Source organism: Sphaeramia orbicularis, chromosome 16, assembly GCF_902148855.1.
Source record: "Sphaeramia orbicularis chromosome 16, fSphaOr1.1, whole genome shotgun sequence".
Classification (NCBI taxonomy): domain Eukaryota; kingdom Metazoa; phylum Chordata; class Actinopteri; order Kurtiformes; family Apogonidae; genus Sphaeramia; species Sphaeramia orbicularis.
The window spans coordinates 20,682,197-20,694,170 of NC_043972.1; positions in this window are offsets into that span (position 1 = coordinate 20,682,197).

The following is an 11,974-nucleotide window of genomic DNA, read 5'->3' on the forward strand; positions in this document are numbered from 1 at the left end:
CTGTTTGGTTTTTGCATCAGCAGCAGCTTTATTTTCCCCTCAGGCCCCCGGTGATGCTGAGGCTTTACCTTCAGGTCACTGAACCTTTGGGCTGTTCAGTGAAGCATCTATGCGACCTTTGACCTCCAGCACAGACTTCATGTGAAAACTGCTTTGTTCTACATTCAGATTTGGTAAGTTTTGTTTAGCTCTTGAGTTTCTCATTTTCAGTATTTTGTCATTTTATCAAAATGCAGTCTTTACCTACAATTATGTTTCTTTTTAGCTCAGGTTGCATTTATTTATTGAAATTTTTACCTAGTTTTGTTTTCATTTTGAGTAATAACCTGTTTAGCTGCCAAGTTAGGTTTCATTAACTAAATTAACCTTAATACTTCATTCCGGTTTAATTTTGCACAAACTTGAGTTTGTCGTGATTCTTCTGGGATTCACACAGGATGGGATTTAATTTATGTGACGGAGACGGGAAAAAAGTAAAGAGAAGGTCCTTTTTTCCTATATGAATGCACAAGTTTTATATGAATAAACGATGTTTTAAGAACTAAAATACTAGTGTTGTAGTGTGTAGTGGCATATCGCAGGCTGTATACATATCACAGACTGACGTATTCTGCAAAACGTAAGATGTCACAGGTGATAAAGACTAGCACTCACTCCAAAAACACAAATGGAATAATCTGGGAGTCATTAAGATCCTTCAGTTCTTCATTTATGTAAACCTACATCATCATCATCATCATCATCAGATAACTTTAACATCAGAGTCCTTTTGCAGAATTTTCAAGGACATCTCTGTGGATCTTCAGTTCTATTTAGATAAACAATCCTCCAAATCCTTTAAAAATGCTGCTATGCGGAAAAAGATCTGAACATAACTGCAAGTAAAACATCAAAGAAAAATAAAAAAAATAAGGGCTTTTCCCTGCCAGTGCATTTCTGTGTACAATTAAATATGAATAATAAGCAAGTTTTATTTACATTATATAGTGCTTTTAATTTCACAAAAGCAAAACATAAATAAATGGAACACCCAGAGGAAAATAAAATCACAAGAAGTAAAAATGTAGAGAAATTAAAGCACAGAATGCATAAGATCAGAATTAAAGAGAGTAATATAATTAATGAATTATTCAAATGTTTAAAAGAACGTACAGGGGTGAAAACCATCAAACACAAACATATATATGGTCTTTTTTGGAAAATGTTTAATTCCTGATGACTGACTGGGTTTTACCTGCCATACTAAATGTGCAGGAAGTGACTGAATCTGCCAAAAAATACAGTTTCATTAAAAACACACAATACATTAAATGGTTTTATTCTTTTACTCTTTAACTTCATTGGCGTGCGTTGCTTTATCGTCTTTCTTAAATCTGTTTCTTGTCGTAATCCTTTCAGTTCGTTCTTTTTAGGATCTCATTTAGGTTCTCATTCACAGCTGTTTCCTGTGTTTGCTATGATGCAAATGAAGCCTCTACCTCTAGAATTTTCTCACATTAACCTATAAAGACCCAAACATCAGATTAAAGTTGAGAGTTATTATATCAGAAACGGAGGAAAATTAAGAAAAAGTTACTTATTTCAGCAAAGATGTCAATAACTGAACATAAACCAAGTGTCTCCATCCACTATCATTTGTCAAACTCCATGGGTTTTACTGGTGAATCAATGTTGTAGAAGATGACGGTGTTTCCACGTTCACTACAGAGCCTCTGAACGTCCAAATGGGTCATATCTGATGACCATGAAAAGATGTCAAACTGCATTTTACACTAATTATTTAAATATATTAATAGGATTAATGGATCGACAGATATTAAACAGTTTGCATGCAGTTGATGATTGTGGTGAACGGTGGATGTTTGGGTCTTTATGGGTTAAAACCACTTCTGCACTAGTAAAACTGAACTGAAATTCAAACCAAACTGCAATACCAGATGAAAAAAAAGTAGGTGTTAGGGTTAAAATGTGTCAGTTTCACTCAGTTTATTTACAACTAAAATGCAAACAAAATAATGAAGATATACATAAGATTTATATATTTACAAAAAACATAGAGATCTTGAAAGTCCGGATCCAGACACCCAGTAAATAACATTAAAACATACACAAGGGTAAAAAGATTTTAAACCCACAAGGAACACTGCAAAAATCCAAATCTTACCAAGTGTATTTTTTCTCATTTCTAGTCAAAATATCTCATCCCACTTAAAATAAGACATAATCACTTAAAGAGTAACTTTTCAGTGAGATACAAGAACTTATTTTTAGACAATAGATCTTGAAAATCTTATTTCAAGAAATCTTACCAAGATAATTACCTCTGCCAAGGAGGTTATGTTTTTGCCGGTGTAGGTTTATCTGTTTGTGTGTCTGTCCGTGTGGAAGATAACTCGAACGAAGCAGCTGGCTGAATTCTTCACACAACCTGTCAAGTCAGACATGCATGGAGTACCTGAAACAATATCTATAGGAGGTTTAGGTGACAGACGGTATCTAAACTATGACACAGAAAAAAGGCCCTGAAACATCCTACTGGAGCTGTATTCATCTGTCTGTGAGCAACAAAACACACTAACATCAGAACCAACATATACAAAAAATATTATGAGCTCTGTCAAATCTGTGGTTTTATGAGCTGGATTTTATTTCTTCAGCCTGATTGAAGTCCTTTTGTTCTGAGATTCAGACTTAAAGAGTGTGACACTGAATTAATGTATGTTTACCTGATCAAAAGTCTTATTTCAGTTTCAACAATTTCAGGCTTTTTTTCTGGTTTAAGAGGAGATTTCAGGTTAATTTGGGATAGGCCTCTAGATCAATTTAGTTTCACTGGAAAAAAATCTAAATCTTACCAAGTGTATTTTTCTCATTTCTAATCAAAATATCTCATCACACTTAAAATTAGACAGAATCACCTAAAGAGTAACTTTTCAGTGAGATGTAAGAACTTATTTTTACCTCCGCCAAGGAGGTTATGTTTTTGCCAGGGTTTGTTTGTTTGTTTGTTTGTTTGTTTGTTTGTCTGTCCGTTAGTGTGCAACATAACTCAAAAAGTTATGGACAGATTTTGATGAAATTTTCAGGGTTTGTTGGAAATGGGATAAGGAAGAAATGATTAAATTTTGGTGGTGATCGGGGGTGGGGGGGCCCACGGGGCGGGGCCACTGATCAGCCTTGGCGGAGGTCTGCGCTCTCCGAGTGCTTCTAGTTAGACAATAGATCTTAAAAATCTTATTTCAAGAAATCTTACCAAGGTCATTTTCACTTGTTCCACTTGCAGATTTCTTTGCTTAATTCGAGCCAAAAAATCTGATAATGGAACAAGTGAAAACTAGAAGCACACGGAGAGTGCAGACCTCCACCAAGGCAGATTAGTGCCCCCCCAATGTCTGTCTGTCTGTCTGTCCGTCCGTGTGCAAGATAACTGAAAAAGTTACGGACGGATTTGGATGAAAATTTCAAGAAATGCTGATACTGGCACAAGGAACAAATGATTAAATTTTGGTGGTGATCAGGGGTGGAGGGGTGGGGGGGCCACTAATCTGCCTTGGCGGAGGTCTGCGCTCTCGGTGTGCTTCTAGTTTTCACTTGTTCCATTATCAGATTTTTTTGCTTGAATTAAGCAAAAAAAATCTTGAATTAAGCAAAGAAATCTGCCAATGGAACAAGTGAAAATGATCTGGGTAAGATTTCTTGAAAAAAGATTTTCAAGATCTATTGTCCAAAAATAAGTTCTTACTGAAACTGAAAAGTTACCCTTTAGGTGATTATGTCTTAATTTAAGTGTGACGAAATATTTTGACAAGAAATTAGAAAAATACACTTGGTAAGATTTAGATTTTTTTTCCAGTGAAACTATATTGATCTAGAGGCCTATCCCAAATTAATCTGAAATCTCCTCTTAAACCAAAAAAAAGCCTGAAATTGTTGAAACTGAAATAAGACTTTTGATCAGGTAAACATACTTTAATTCAGTGTCACACTCTTTAAGCCTGAATCTCAGAACCAAACGACTTCAATCAGCCATGGGTCAGATGGTAGAGCGGGTCCTCCAATAACCGAAGGGTTGGTGGTTCAAATCCTGCTCTGTCTATGTGCTGTTGTGTCCTTGGGCAAGACACTTCACCCTCCTTGCCTCCAGTGCTGCTGCTCACACTGGTGTATGAATGTTCGGTGGTGGTCGGAGGGGCTGTAGGCGTGGATTGGCAGCCACGCTTCTGTCAGTCTGCCCCAGGACAGCTGTGGCTACAGATGTGGTTTACCACCACCAGAGGGGGAATGTGAGAGCGAATGAATAACACTGGGTTACAAAAAAATGTTTTTTGCAAGTTGTCTAGGTTTTTTCAACTGAATTAGGACCATTTTGCACTGCTAAATCCAAAAATGACATCTGTTTTTCTCAATCAGGTCAGGTTTCTTTGCTAATTTGATTTTGAAAAATTTGATCTTCTCACAATCTGCGCCCAAACTTTATCTTGGTCACCAAGTTTAATACCAAAATAAGATTGGTAAGCACACTTTATGAAACTTGTGACTTGATTCCTGTTAGATACAATGGTGTATTCACCGCAAATGTAGCAGAATACGTCAGGCTTATTTTTGCAAGATCTTCTAGTCAAAGCCATTTCATTCACCTGTAATATTAAAAAAAAACATTAATCATAAATTGGCAAAAGTAAAATCTTCAGAACTCGTTTATTGCAAGAAATATGAAAGAATTTTGTATCATATGATGTGAAAATGCCCATAAATGTAAGCAAAAATGTTAAAAAGTCAATATGTAGCATAGTTCAGAAAGTTGACCTGATTGAGCAAAATTAATGTGATTTTTGGATTCAGCACACCAAAATTATCCTAAATCGGCTCAAAAAACTTAAACAATAAATTTGTTGTTGACCAGTGTAATGGATCCTGAGTATGCATTCATAGAAAAGCACTATATAAATCTAATCCATTATTATTATTATTATTCAATCAGGCTGAAGAAATAAAATCCAGCTCAAAAACCACAGATTTGACAGCTCATATTATTTTTTGTATCTGTTGGTTCTGATGTTAATGTGTTTTGTTGCTCACAGACAGATGAACACAGCTCCAGTAGGATGTTTCAGGGCCTTTTTTCTGTGTCATAGTTTAGATACCGTCTGTCATCTAAACATCCTATAGATATTGTTTCAGGTACTCCATGTATGTCTGACTTGACAGGTTGTGTGAAGAATTCAGCCAGCTGCTTCTTCCTCCAGATCTGACATTTGAGTGCCAAAGGAATCAGGTCAACCAGTCCAGACACAACCTGTCGGGATACATTCATGGCTGCAGGCCATGTGGGCGCTGCACAGTTTACAAACATCAGCTGATCTGGTAAACAGCAATCACAGAGCGCAGTGACACACACTGAAAACGTGCTCCAGCTGTTAAATTCAACAAAAAACAATAGTCAGCATGTGTCAAGAGAGTAATTACATCACACTGCAAAAACAGCCAACAGCCTAGAAAGAGCCTAAATGCTCTCAAACGTGACTCAAGGAAGTGGAATCTGACAGTTTTGTTTAACCAAAATTGTGCAAGTATGTGTCTGTGCAACAAAATTATTAACCCTTTTTAGCACTGAAGTCACAATATTGCAACATAATTGATTGAAACAGACAGGTTTTTGAAATAATATCATAATTGAATATAAGAAAAAAATCTGGCAGCTAAAGATTTCATAACAAAATAAGAGAAGTATTAAAAATCACCAGCCTGATCCTTTAATTCACAGATGTCAAACATGCGGCCCGGGGGCCAAATCCGGCCCACCAAAGAGTCCAATCCGGCCCTTGGGATGAATTTGTGAAATGCAAAAATTACACTGATAATAACAATCCTTTTAGTTCAGGTTTCACATTCAGACCAATTCAATCTGAAGTGGGCAGGATTCAGTAAAATACTATCATAGGAACATATGTATAATGACAGCTCCAAAATTTTCTATGTAAATATTTTCATGTATTTACACTCAAACAAAATAGAATTTCACAAAAAATGTGAATAACCTGAACAAATATGAACAACCTGAAATGTCTTATGAGAAGTAAGTACAATTTTAACAATATTCTGCCTGTTACTAAATGTTTTGTGTGTTTGTAGACCCACTGTGATCTGTAAGTTATAATGTGCATGTGTAAATGATAAACTGAGGCAGAATACAGGGTGGGGAAGCAAAATTTACAATATTTTGAGGCAGGGATTGAAAGACAGTGTATGACCAATTAGTTTATTGAAAGTAATGAGAATTTATTTGCCACAAGAAAATATACATAATAGAAAATGTTTTTATTCTATGTGTCCTCCTTCTTTCTCATTAACTGCCTTCACACGCTTCCTGAAACTTGCACAAGTGTTCCTCAAATATTCGGGTGACAACTTCTCCCATTCTTCTTTAATAGTATCTTCCAGACTTTCTCCTAATAGTTTTGCTCATAGTCATTCTCTTCTTTACATTATAAACAGTCTTTATGGACACTCCAACTGTTTCTGAAATCTCCTTTGGTGTGACGAGTGCATTCAGCAAATCACACACTCTTTGACGTTTGCTTTCCTGATTACTCATATGGGCAAAAGTTTCTGAAAAGGTATGGATAATAGTGTTAGGTATGATTATGACATCCATATATGTTTGGTTTCAAAACAATTGACGTAGTGCCTGCTGAGAAAAAACAACTAAATGTTCATCGTAAATTTTGCTTCCCCACCCTGTATTGTTAAAATTACACTTATTTTTTCAGTTTGTTCATGTTATTCACATCTTTTGAAAGGATAATTTGTAGATGTAAACGTTTTCATAATGTAAATTTACTTTTTTTTCGCTTTAAAACATAGAGAAAAGTTTGGAGTTGACATTATTTATATATTATCATGTTATTATTTTACTGGTTCGGCCCACTTCAGATCAAATTTAGCTGAATGTGGCCCCTGAACTAAAATGAGTTTGACACCCCTGCTTTAATTGATCTTATCTGCGCCAGAGTTGTTTAGATCTGTGTCAGAAACAATGCAAGTCATGTCACTCTTAAGTAGGACTCTCACATCTGTAATTTTTTACCAAGAATAGACTGATTTTTAAGACACATATTAAGGAAAATACTGTCAGAACCTCCAATGAAGCAAGTAAGAACCTCAAACCCACCCTTATTTGTTCACTTCTGCTCATTTTAGTATAAAACATCTCCTTTTTTTTTCCAGCCGCTGCCACTTTCCTCCACAAGTTATTTTACTGGAGAAAAAGGAAACAGTCTGGTTTTTATGACTCCGCCGCTATTATTAACTGTCTTTATGAGGCGAGGGCTGGAGCCAAGCCAGCGCTGAACAAATTCACAGCTGACGGCCAATCATCTGCAGCCATTCTGTGACTTGAGTCCGCCTTCCTCTCAGCTGATGCAACTCACACAGAGGATGTCACTTTTTCCTGCAGACTGGTTTTCTGCAAAAAAAAAACAAAAAAAAGTGATGGACTCAAAGTGTTTTTCATTGTCAGACCCTCCGCCTCGATCTGCATGTTTGTTCCTGGGTGTGTTTGTGTTTGTGGTCATACATGTCAAAGCTTATCACGTTAGAGTTTCACTCCACCCATGCACTTATCGTATATATCAAACTCCCAGCTCCTGTTTTAACCCAGCAGACATGTATGGTGATTCAAACACGTTTTACTCGCTCAGTGAGGCTCTGATTAGTATCAGACATGGTACTTACACTGTTTCCTCTAGCAGACGCACAGATACTCGTGTAAAAACATGACTGATTCGACTACTTTGCTGTGGAAGCTCTGACATGTGTACAGTTTGCTCTGATACATGATGCCTTTGTATGCACAGTGGCAAAAAACAGTACACAAACCCCCTGAAAATTCATACTTTTCTGCATGAATTGGTCATAAAAGATGATCTGATCTGCATCTATATCATAAATACAAACACAATCTTCTTAACCTAAAACCAAGTTGTAATATTTCATGTCTTTATTGAACACAGCTATTTAAACATTCATACTGCTACTGGAAAAAGTAAGTGCACTCACCGATTTAATAACTGCTTGAACCTCCTTTGGCAACAATAACTTCAACCAAGTGCTTCCAGTAGCTGCTGATCAGACTCAGACACAAAGTACTGGAGGAATTTTGGACTATTCTCCCTTTACAGAACTGCTTCAGCTCAGCCATAATCTTAGGTTATGTCTGGTGTGCACTGAATCCTTTAAAACTGCCTTTACCAAACAGACTCACCAATTTGGTTTGTTATTTAGGCGGCAACTGAAGCAAAAAAAAAAAAAAAAGTGAATGATTTAATAATGTGTGAATTCATTTTCTTTATTGGTTTGTGCTTTTTCAACACCATGTGACCAAAATTTACACATATAAGTCTTAAATTACTATAATATCGACATATTTTCCCCTTCAATTCAAGTCAATTCAACACAATTTATTTGTCCCCAAGGGGCAATTTAAGAAGAGCATAAAAGTATCTTAACCCTTTCATGCATGAATTATGAGAACCTTAATCAAGATTTTTTTACTGAGTGTTTCTATTTTTTGGCATTAATTGTACCGCTTTTTTATGTTTTTAATCTATTCTTGTATTTTATTCTTTTATTTAGGTTTTATCTATTCTTCTGTATTTTTATCTATTTTATTTTATTTCTTTTTTTTTTTTTACAGTTCTATGTGTTTTAATCTATTCTTGTATTTTACTCTGTTATTTTGGTTTTTATTTATTGTTCTGTACAGTACTTTAATCCACTGTGCTTTACAAATAAAGTGGATTGGATTTTTTAAAAAAACAATGCGTTTGAATTTTTTTTTATGAATCTATTTTTCATGGAGTTGCAAAAAAGTCCACTCAGCTGGACACCATGTGTCCAATTTCTGAAGCAAAGAAGCATGTATTTACTAATATGCTGTGTGAAAACTATGAAATAAAAGCATTTTTCATGCTGCTAATCTGATTTTTTTTGTCACATTTTAACATACCCTAATACTAGTCATTACTCACTTCATGGAGATAATATGAAAAAAAAAAACTTTCTGGTGTTAATTACAGTCTAATAAAAATAATAAGCTATTACTTTATGCTCAAACATGTCACTGCATATCAATTTTATCAAGAATAGCAAAGTTACAGTAATGGTATGAATGTCAGTGTATGGGATGATGCATGAGTGCCCAATGTGTTGGCTGATACGGAACTAAAACAACAAAATCCATGAATTTACAAGAGAACAACTGTAAGGCAAGGCAAGGCAAGTTTATTTGTATAGCACATTTCAGCAACAAGGCAATTCAAGGTGCTTCACACAGGGCATTGAAATAAAAGAAACAAAAAGAAACACATTTAAAACATTATAAAAGAAACATGTAAAAGGTGATTAAAAACAGCGAGTAATAAAACAACACATAAAATCAAAAAAAAATAAAATAAAAATAAAAACACACACATATTAAAGTAAGAGTTGCAGTGCAGAGTTTCAAAGAGAATATAAAGTTTAAAAAGTCAAAAGCCTTTTAGTCAAAGGCAGCAGTGAACAGGTGAGTCTTTAACCTTGACTTAAAAGAACTCAGACTCTCAGCAGACCTGATATTTTCTGGTAGTTTGTTCCAGATATACGGAGCATAGAAACTGAACGCTGATTCTCCATGTTTAGTTCTGACTTTGGGAACACAGAGCAGACCTGTACCAGATGACCTGAGTGGTCTGGATGGTTCATACTGGACTAGAAGGTCTCTGATGTATTTTGGGCCTGAACCATTCAGTGCTTTATATGCTAGTAAGAGAATTTTGAAGTCTATTCTCTGAGAGACAGGGAGCCAGTGTAGAGACCTCAGAACTGGACTGATGTGGTCCACTCTCTTGGTCTTAGTGAGGACTCGAGCAGCAGCATTCTGGATCAGTTGCAGTCGTCGAACAGACTTCAAACTGTAGAATAGCTGTCCACTGGAGTGACCACTATGTGTGAAAAGGTTAAAAGGCAAGACTTGTCACAAACTTAAAAACACACCTAGTACAAGGTTGACACACACTTCTACCCTCAGAACAATCTTCTCTGAAACTAATTTGTAATTTTATGTGTAGTTTCCTTGGAAAAGTATCTACAAAGTTTGTCCACAGTTCTGAGAAATTTAGATTTTGGAATTTTTGACAAATTTTTTAAATGTTGCAAATTTGCCTTTACTTATAATGAGCTATATTTTGATGGTTTATAACACAGTTACAGATATCTACATAGTTACTATTGAGCACTGATAGGAAGTCATATATGGACTCTCAGGTAATTAGTTGAGTTCTCCTCCAGTCAAAGTACCATCCACTTCTATTTGGAGATCGATCTCCTGCATCAAAACCACAGGACTCGAACATAGCGTCAGAACCTGACAACCTCACACATTCAACTTGCTATTAATTCTTGATAGAACGTGTCAGTGAGATACAGAACCATTGGTCCTTTTTTAACCCTTTCATGCATATTGGTCACTACAGTGGACAACTATTCTCTTGTATATTCATGGATTGTGTTGTTTTACTTGCATATCAGCCAACACAGTGGATGCTTATTGGTCAAAACACAGTCATGTCCTGCCAGAGAGCGAACTTTAATAGATTGCCATTCCAACATTTATTTCAATATAAAGTAGCTCCTTGTTTTGGATAATCCCTTATGGACAACTAAAGCAAAAAGGAATTTAAAAGTAAAATTGTGGGTCATTTAGCAACACTAATCTGTCAAATTGTCTCTAAAATGTCCCGTCAGGGAGATTTTGAATACAGTGTTTTGACCCTTATGCACCATCCCATACGCTATAATTCGTACCATTACTGCAACTTTCCTGTTCTTGATAAACCTCATCTGCAGTAAAATATTTGAGTGTAAATAAATTGCTAATTGTTATTAGACTGTAATAAACACTTTTTTTTAACAAAAAGTTGATTTTTTTTTAATTGCATATTATTGGAGTGAGTAATAATTAGTATTATAGTATGTTAAAAATGTGACAAAACATCACATTAGCAGCATTAAAAAAATATTTCATAGTTTCAGCCAGTAAATGCATGTTTTTTGCTTCAAGAATTAAATACATGGTGTCCAGCTGAGTGGCTATTTTTGTAACTCTGTGAAAAATAGATTCATAGAAAAAATTTCAATCACATTGTTTTTTTTTTTCAGTAAGGAAAAAACAAAATTGAATAAGGTTCTCATAATTTATGCATGAAAGGGTTAATCTCTTGTTACAGCTTCTGTTGTTTTTGCTGGCACCTCTTTTACTTCATTTTCATCTTGTTGCATCTTTTACATCAGTTTTGCCGAGTTACATCTCTTACCTCTCTGCATTTCACATATTATATGTATGGATCAACATTTCTAAACTTTTCTATTGTAATTTGGCAAAAAAGTCATATATTATATAACTGTGGTGAATTTTGCTTTGCAACTGAAACCCCATTAAAAACATTCACCCTAAGTTTGGGAAAGGCAGCTGTAGACAGGCAGAGAAAGTGTGAAAAACCCTTAAAACCCTACGGCTGAACCTCTTCATCAGACTGACAGACATGTTTATCCTCCAGGAAACAGAGGAAACACTGTCTGATAATGTCTGTTACTTTTTTCAGTGCAGACTACTTCTGCTCTCTGGAGTCAATGACTACATGAAGTACATGTACAGGTCTTTCTCTGAAAAAGAGGAAATTCCTGATAAGCACAGTTACAGGAGCTCGGTTTACGTTTCTGCAGATGTTAATATCATGAGCAAACTGATTTGTTTTGGTCTTTAGTGAACTAGTTTTTCCACTAAGGCTTATTTGCACAGAAAGGGGATAATTTTGCACTGAATATATAAATATTCCCCAATTTATATCCATACAAACGACAGAGGTGTAACATAGGCATTTGCCCAGCAGCTCAGTTTACAGTGAATTCCATCATTTGCTGCTGCTTTGTAAATGAC